Here is a 9,618-nt window from a genome sequence, read left to right on the forward strand (position 1 = left end):
CTCCAATGCTGGTTAGAAGCTTCTAACGAGCAGCTTTCCAAGCTCTGATGGAAATCTTTCCAAGCTTTTGATGAGAAGCTTTCCAAGTTTCCAATGAGAAATTTTCCTAGCTTTTGATGAGAAGCTTCTCAAGTTTCTGATGAGGAGCCTCTCAAGCTTCTGATGAGAAGCTTCCAAGCTCTTTATGAGAAGCTTCTCAAGCTTCTGATGAGAAGCTTCTCAAGCTTCTGATGAAAAGCTTCTCAAGCTTCTGATGAGAAGCTTCCCAAGCTCTTGATGAGAAGCTTCTCAAGCTTCTGATGAGAAGCTTCTCAAGCTTCTGATGAGAAGCTTCTCAAGCTTCTGATGGGAAGCTACTCAAACTTCTGATGGGATGCTTTTCAAGCTCTTGATTAGAAGCTTCTCAAGCTTCTGATGAGAAGCTTCTCAAGCTTCTGATGGGAAGCTACTCAAACTTCTGATGGGATGCTTTTCAAGCTCTTGATTAGAAGCTTCTCAAGCTTCTGATGAGAAGCTTCTCAAGCTTCTGATGAGAAGCTTCTCAAGCTTCTGATGGGAAGCTTCTCAAGTTTCTGATGAGGAACTTCTGAAGCTTCTGATGAGAAGCTTTCCAAGCTCCTGATGAGAAGCTTCTCAAGCTTCTGATGGGAAGCTTCTCTAGCTTCTGAGAAGAAGCTTGTCAAGCTTCTTATGAGATGTTTTCGCATCCTCCGCTAAGAAGCTTTCCAAGCCTTTGATGAGAAGCTTCTCAAGCTTCTGATGAAATGTTCATGAAGCCTCTGGAAAAAGCTTTCCAAGTTTCTGTATGAAACTGCAGACTATCAGCATACACTCATAAAAGTGTTGAAGAGTTTTTCCCAATTGCTAGACTGCACGGAATGATTTCGCGTTCGTGAAAAAAACTTTTGTATTCCTTTGATGATTCAATCTAGCTGCTTTGGAACGATGCTCACATAGCTGAATGGTTGCTAATCTCTTAATCAAATGCAAAACTCTCAATCACACCTCAGTTCCGATCACCGCATCTTTCGAAAGTAAACCACAACATCCGCTCCAACCAATTGGCGGCCATATCGGGAGGAAACTGGAACCAACCCAGTTTTGGATCCGCCACCGCACGACCTAAATTGCCGAATCCAGCCAGAATCGAGTCCATTTGATTACAAATTTGGCTCTCGGGCATCACCGCCATCAACCAAAATAGCAGCAGCCCCAAACCACTTAGCATAGAGATGATCGTATTAAGGAGACAGCGAGAGAGCGATCTGGACCAAAACACAATTCAAAGCAGAAATAGCTCTGGTCTGGTCGCCGCGCCTCCCGCATCTCATAATGGTAATAATGCTGTTAAGGTTGCCGGCGGTCCTCACCCCTGTCCACAGATTATGCGTGCGGTGACCGTTGCGTCGTTGCTGCAGCAACGCGACGCAACGCAACGGGTGTGATGATCACAACCGTTTAACCCGATTTTTATCAGATCTTGTTCGATCGACAAACGGTCAAATGGACTAACTGACTGACTGATCTTGGCACGACTTGATCCTCTCCGTCGTCCGGCATCGGAATTCGGTAGCGGTTTGATAAATGATTATTAAAACAGATAGGTTATCTTTTGACAGACGAAACGAGCCTCACGGGCGGCGGTGGCGGGGACTCGTGTGGGTCGTTGAACGCGACCGATCGATCGGTCCCATTCTCTCTGTAAAGGTGTTCAGAATTGGATCCAGCCAGAGAAATTCAGGTGAATTGAGTCCCATTTCTGTGGGATTCAATATCTAATAATACAATGTTCTCGGGCAGCAAGCACACACGTGACTTGCGGGACGGCTAGCTAGTGGCTAGGCTAGGGTTGTACTAGGTATCGATGGCAGCGACAAGCGAAACTACACACTCCCGTCCATCGTCCGTCGGACCGGGGGGAGATCGAACAGAAAGATCCAGCCCAGCAATGGGCTCTGGAATGGGATTTCTCTTTTCCCTCTGCTGAACCTACTGCTGCCTGAGCCTGAGGGGGTGAGTGAGCGACGACAACGACGACGACGACGACGCAAGAGGCGGTGCATACTTTTCTCTCTACAAAGTCTCACACGGTCCCGTTAGTTGGTCTTCGATCGATTGCCGGGCGGCAGGCAGCTGTTGCATTCAATCCCAATCGCAATCGGTCGCCGTTTGGCCGTCGTCCGACGGATACGAATCAGGGAATCTATAACCGCGCACGACGATGTCGGCTGATATATGTCTGCCGGTGTACAGGAAGGTGGGGCGAAAGTGGGCTCTGAAGTTTCAGGGTAATTTTTGATCACCTCATGACGAATTTGGTAATAATTACTTATTGATGAGCTTCCAAATCATGTAAAAAACTATTGTGAAAGAACAATAATTTCTTAAAGATAATAATATTGAATTCAATTCCCGGCACACCTTCTAAGTGACACTATGTTACATAGAATGGTCAAAAAATGAGGATTTGAACGTCAATGTTCATTCCAAAAGGTGGTCAAATTCTTCGCAATACAAATCAAACCACGTGTTAAAAGTACGACTGAGCAGAACATTTTAAATTGAGATGGATGTAGTTTTAGAATAACGACCAAAATATTTGAATTCATATTTTTGTCTACCAGATCATAATACGCCATCACAGTACAACGAAGAAATCTTCTCTGTGGTTGTGGAATACGATGTTTCGTATGCAGAACATTCACGTACACATTTGCATCCATCCTCCCTAGATGAAGTTAATTGTAAACAAACATTTTACTGCCGGGAAAAGGCGATTGATTTGATGAATTGAACAGCTTTTACTGCATAATGGCGCAGTGGAGTCCCACTGTACCACAGAGCTTTTGTGGGGTGCCAAACACATGTTGGTTCAACAATTGAATCTGGCGAAGTGAAAATTGAACGGTGATGAAGAACAATTCGGCTAGCTGCGGCTTTGGTGCGGTTGCCTTCGTCTTGCACAAAACGAGAAAAAATTCAACTCGCAAGCGGAGTGAAATTGAAACGTGAAATTTCACATAATTTTTCGATATCTAGTGCTGTAGGGGCTGGTTATTGATAGTCTGCATACATATTTTTGCATCCATCTGATGAGCTATTGGCAAAGGTAAGGTAAAATATTATCTTCAATTATTGGCCATTTTCCGCCTGATATGACGGGAATTAGCACTTACGACGAAGTAAATTTGTATACCAACTGATTTTTATATTTGAAAAACACCATTTACCAAATCGTTCCGGGGTGTCGTAGGACAGGGTTTTCCCCGAGTTTTGTTACGCATGCCTAATTGAGCAAATACATGCCTTCCGACATGACAAACTATGCCTTCCGACATGACAAACTTCATGAATTCACAAAACAAGTTCAATTTTGACCAATTTTAGCGCTTTTGGTCACATTGGCCGCAATACTAGCCCTTACGATCACTGGGACTCCCCGAAAAAATAGTGTCCAGCTTTTCATCAGTTTCAAAATCTTGCTTTTCGACGTGTCAAACTTTATGAATTTTGTCACATTGACATATTTTTTTGATTTTTGGATGCATGGAACCATGGAAATTTGGCGCGGCATGAGACACCATTCTACAATTTCTCCAGTAGTTCTTGTTTAGAAATTCTCTCCAGAAGATCCATCAAGGAACATTTTCTAGCATTCCTTCACATACTTTTTGCGGGAATCCTCAAAAAGGTCCTCAGGCCCTTCAAGAAATTTCAAGTAACTCCTGCGATAGTTTTTTGGCATTCTTCGTAGTGCTCCTTTTGGGATTTGATTTGTGAATTCCTTCTAGGATCACTAGCATACTTTTTCTTGGATTTCTTTAAAAAAATCTTCAGAATTTCCCAATTGGTTTGTTTGTAGATTTTTCTGGTGTATTTTTTTTTTTTTGGGATACGACCAATTGTTTAATCTGATATCTTTCCTAAGATTCCTTCTGAAAATTGTCTTGTTTTTCTTTTGGCTCCTGCAGTTCTGTGAGTTTTTTTTTTCTGAGTCTCTTCCATATATTTCTTCTGGGTTCCACTAGAACGTCATCCTGTGAGTTTTCTCTATCAATTTTTTCGGGGATTTCTCAAGGAATTCCCAAGAACATATTTCCTGTAAGGTACACCGGGGCAAGTTGAACCGGCTGGGGCAAGATGAAACAGCGGGTTAACATGGTGTTTTCTAATGATGATAAACAGTTTGATCGCCATAACGCATAGTTTTTGATTCAAACAATCTTTTAACGAAGGATAAATTACCAAATTGTCTTGAAATCTGTTTCAAAACTTCGTATTTCATCTTGCCCCACCCGTTTCAACTTGCCCCGGTGTACCTTAGTTTCTTCTGGTGTTTCTCCTGGAGTTGCTTTTGGAAATTTTTCGAAGATTTTTCAGGGATTCTCGCATAAATTTCTTTTAAGAATCTTCAAAAGGGTCCTTCTGGAATTGCTAGCGAACCATAACAGTTCTTTTAAATTTATTCTGGCATTCCTCCAGATATTTCTTCTGATATTTCTTCAGAAGTTTCATGTCTTGTGTGATTTCCCAAGGAGCTCATTCTGTGATATAGGGTGTCCCAGAAAGTATGGGCACAACTTTGCAGCTCTGCCATTTGGGAATGGATGGATAAACAAACTTTATTTTCACACATATCCTGCCTTAATATGTCAACATCAAATGCCAATCATTAAAATTTGCATTTCACACTTCGTTTGAATGCGGTAGAACATTTCCTGAAAGACCTTTTAAAGCTTCTGCACAAATTGCTATATTTTTCAATAACATCGCTTAACAAATTGTTTTCCACGCATGAAATTAAGCTCGATAAAAATTTCAAAAAATATATCCGTGTATTTCTACATGCGTATCTATTATACAACCCTAAGTTCGAATTGAAAACATATACTTTTGAACCTGAAAAATGAATTGAAACACCACAATCGATATCTTTGAAAACCTGTTTTTCTAATAGTTGAAAACAAGCTTCTGAATATATATCACAACATGCAGAAAATCACATTTTTATTTCACTATAAGTTCAATAAATGCTCCAGCTTTATAAAGTGTAGATTGAATTGTTTTTATTCTCGTTAAAACATGTTTTAAAACTCGAATGTCTGTGGGCATGTCTAATCCAGAAATAGAAAAGGCAAATTTTTCAGTTTTCTCAAAATTATGATTTGCCCGTACGCACAATCAAAACATATTTTTATAAAAAAAATTCAATCAACCATCTGAGGAAACATGTTTTCGAATGTATCATGTGAAAAAAAATTGAAAAAAATGTTTCGAATTTGGATATTTGGCAAAACCGTAAAAAAGTAGTTTGTGCAGAAGTTTTAAAAGATGTTTTTCCATTTTAATCATTCTGCATATAGAAAGCATTTTTAATGTATAAACTCTTCACAGGTATCAATTAAAATACTCTGAATAAAAATACAAAAATATAAAAATTGTTGTTTGTTAAGGAAATCATTGTATTTTCGCTATACAAAGTTGTGCCCATACTTTCTGGGACACCCTATAGCTCTAGGGATTTCCTGTGATATTCCTACACGCATTATTTTTGGAATTATTCCAGGAATTCCTTTGGGGCTCCCTACAGAATAGGCTGTAACAAAAAAAAAAACGATGTTCAAAAAGTCAAGGTGCTCAACTCTTAAATGAAATTTACGCATATTTGAAGTGTTTTTGTAGAACATTTCGATTTTCTAAAAAAAGTCGTTTAGAGGTTTCGCCAGATCAATTTTCAAAAAATGACCCTTTTTCATTAAAATTCTCAAAAAAAAAAAATGTTTTTCGAATATATATTTTTTTGGAGAAATGGTGCATATAAATAGTACTATCAGGTAAAATTTTCATGGTGGAAAATAAAAAAAAATAGTACATGCATTTTCTTTAGTAAAATGATGAAAAATGCTCTAAAAATAAACCTTTAGAAAATCGAAATGTTCTTCAAAAAAGCTCCAAATATGTATATCTTTCATTTAAAGGTTGAGCACCTTGACTTTTCGAACATCGATTTTTTTTTGGACAGCCTCTAACAGAATCTTCTACAGGGATTTCTCCAAAAGCAATTTCTGAAAGTTCTTAAGATATTTGTTTTGAGATTTCTCAAAGAATTCCTCCTAAGATTCTGCCGGATAATTCTCCTGGGTTCTACAAGAACGTTAGTTTGTGAAGTTCCTGTATAAGTTTCATCGGAAATTACTCAAGCATTTCAATATAAGATTCTTCCTATGGCTTCTTTTAGTATTTGGGGTTCTTTTTTGGATTTTTTCAGGGATTCCAGAAATTCTGGATTCTTTCAGCTATTTTTTTCTGGTTCTTCTTCAGAATTTCACTCTCATATTTTTCAAAACGTTTCTTATGAGAAGTCTACTGAAATTTCTTCTGGAAATTGTTTTGATTTTTTTTTTGTCAGAAAACTCCTCTGGAATTCTTTCAGATAACCTTCCAGGATTCCTCCGAAGAATTTTGCATGGAGATTTTTTTTAATTATTTTAGGAATTCCTCCTGGGATTCCCATAGAAACTACCACAGGAATTCCTCCAATTGCTATTTCTGAGATTCCTCAAAAAAAAAAAAATATTCTAAGATTCTTTCTATGTTCATCTAGGCTCCACTAGAACGTAATTCTATAAAGTTCCTCTATCAGTTTCTTCGAGGATTCCTCAAGGAGTTCCATATGGCATTCTTTCTAATGCTTTTTCTAGTATTTGGAGCTCTATTTCGATTTTTCCTTCAGGGATTTTTCAGGGGTTCTTCCAGAAATTTCTTTTAGGGTCCTTCTGAGATTTCACAAGCTCTTCATTACTTTTCATTATTTAACTTCTTCTAGGATTCTTTCAGATATTTCTTCGAGTACTACTTCAGAATTTCCTTCTCAGATTCTCAAAAAGTTTCTTATAAGCTTTCTCCAGAAGATCATTTTAGGATTATTTCTGAATCCTTATTTCTGGGATTTCTGTAGAAATTTCTACTTAAACTTTTCCTAGAGATTGTTCTGTAACTTTTTCGAAGAAATCCTCTGGCATTTATCAAGATATTTTTTTCTTGGATTTCTCCAAATGATGTCCATTCTAGGATTACCTCAGGAATTCCTCCTGGGAATTCTTCCAAATGCTCCCTATGAGATTCTTCCCAAGCAGCACCTGCAAAATCATCCAAAATGTGGCTTTATATGCTTTGGTCTAATTGACTTGCACTGAAAGCACATGCAACTTCCATCTTGTCAACTAAGTTGCATTTAAACTCCGAATTTCGTAAAGTTTCGGCTTTGTTTCATAGAAATCACCAAATGCCTCGTGTTTGACATCGATTCGTGGAGGCGGAGCTTTTATATTTCTCACAAGTGATAAAACAGTCAGCTTGCATTTAATGTGCTATGTTACAGTCATGCAACATCTAACTCTGGTTTGTTTGTTCAGATTATGTTCCAAATGCGTTGCGAAAAACTTGCGCGTCTTTTCATTTTGACAGTTCTCCAACTTGTGACAAAGAAGGTGCAATGAAGTAACAAGTCACTTTAGTAGTTTTTATGGTGTGTTGAGCAGCAACTTTCTCACAGAGCATTTGGTGTAGCATGTAAGGTGAGTAGTTAATACTCCTGGTGTCCATGGTTCGAGTCTGGACAAAATCTTTTTTCCATTTTTTATCATTTCCTCTAACTCAAGTTGCATAACGATTCAGAGTCTGCGCTTTTTGGGTTTCAAAGAAGAAGCAATTGTGTTCTATCGTCTATAATACGGACAGTGAATAAATTGCACTAAGGTTGCTGTTACTGGCTTTGAAACAAGTCGTGTTGCTTGGGTAAGATTCTTCCGGATATTTCTTCTGGGTTCCATTAGAACGTCATTCTGTAAAGTTTTCCTACCAGTACCTTCGGGGACTCCTCAAGGATTTCCTTATGAGTTTTTTCCTATAGTTTCTTCTGGTATTTGGAGTTCCAGTTGGATTTATTTGTTCAAGAATTTTTCAGTGATTCTTCTAGAAATTTCTTTTAGGAATTTTCAAAAGAATTCTCCAGAGATTGCTCAAGCGGTTCATCACAGTTTTTTAACCTTCTTATGGGACTTTTCCAGATATTTCTTCTAATACTTCTTCAGATTTTTTTTTTCAGATTCTCAAAAAAATCTTATGAGCTTTCTCCAGTAGATCCTTTTGTGATAATTTCAGAAATTCTCCCTGGGATGATATCTTCTTCTTCTTCTTCTTCTTCTTATTTATGGCTCTACGTCCCCACTGGGACTTGGCCTGCCTCTCTTCAACTTAGTGTTCTTTGAGCACTTCCACAGTTATTAATTGAAGGGCTTTCTTTGCCTGCCATTGCATGAATTTGTATATTGTGAGGCAAGTACAATGATACACTATGCCCAGGGAGTCGAGAAAATTTTCTCGATCGGTACGGGAATCGAACCCGCCGTCTCCGGATTGGCGATCCATAGCCTTAACCACTAGGCTAACTGGAGACCCGGGATGATATCTACAGACAAATTTATTGAAATTGCTTCTTATTATTTCTGGAATTCCTCCTGATTACATACTGAAATTCTTCCGAAAGCTATTTCGGAGATTACTCAAGTAATTCCTACTAAGATTCTTCCGGATATTTCTTCAGAATTCAACTAGAACGTCATTCTGTAAAGTTCTTCTATCAGGGATTCGTCAAAGAGTTCCTTATGAAATTATTGCTATAGCTTCTTCTGGTATTTGGAGTTTCTTTTGTCTTTTTTTTTCAGGAATTTTTCAGTGATTCTTCCAAAATCAAATTTTCTGTAATTTTCAAAAGAGTTCTTCTGAGATTGCTGAAATGGTCCATTATAGTTTTTCGTCAGAAGTTCTTTCACAGATTTCTCAGTAAGTTTCTCATGAGATTTCCCCAAGAGATCTTTTTGAGATTACTTAAGAAATTCCTCCTGGGATCCCTATAGACATTTCCACTGAAAATTTCTCCTGGAGATTGTACTGTGGGTTTCTCGTAAATGCGTATTCTGGCATTCCTCCAGATATTTCTTCCAACATTTTTCCAGAGATTGTCCTGGAGCTCTTTGTGGGGCTTCTAATGGAGACTTTTTTGGGTTTATTTCAGGAATTCCTCCTGGGGTTCTTACAAAAACTTCTACTGGAATTTCTTCGAAAGCTATTTCTGAAATTCCCCAAGCTTTTTTTCTGAGATTTCTTAAATAATTTTAGTAGGGATTCCTCCTGTGACTTTTTTTGGGAATTTCTCCAGATATTTCTACTCCTTAAAAACGCTTCTAAGTGAAATAGACTGCAATAGAGATTAATAGAACCATCATAAAACAAAATTGAATACTTTTGGTTCTATCACGACTTTGAGAACCTCTTCAAAAATACATGGTTTTCAAACTGCTGGGCTAGGATTCTTCAAGATGATCCATCTGACGTTCCTCGTGGAGTTTTTTTTTTTATGGGATTGCTCCTTTTTTTCTTTTCAGGTTTGTTTTCCGGAATTCAATTTGAAATTATTCGGAAAATTCCTTTTGGGACTCCTTCGGAAGGTCCTTCCAGTATTCCTCAAGGAGTCTTCAGGAAATTCCCACAGCATGCGTAGTATAATCCCGATAGAACCTTCAAGAGGATTTCAACCGATCCTTAAACAAAATTCCG

Source organism: Aedes albopictus, chromosome 3 (genome assembly GCF_035046485.1).
Source record: "Aedes albopictus strain Foshan chromosome 3, AalbF5, whole genome shotgun sequence".
Lineage (NCBI taxonomy): Eukaryota > Metazoa > Arthropoda > Insecta > Diptera > Culicidae > Aedes > Aedes albopictus.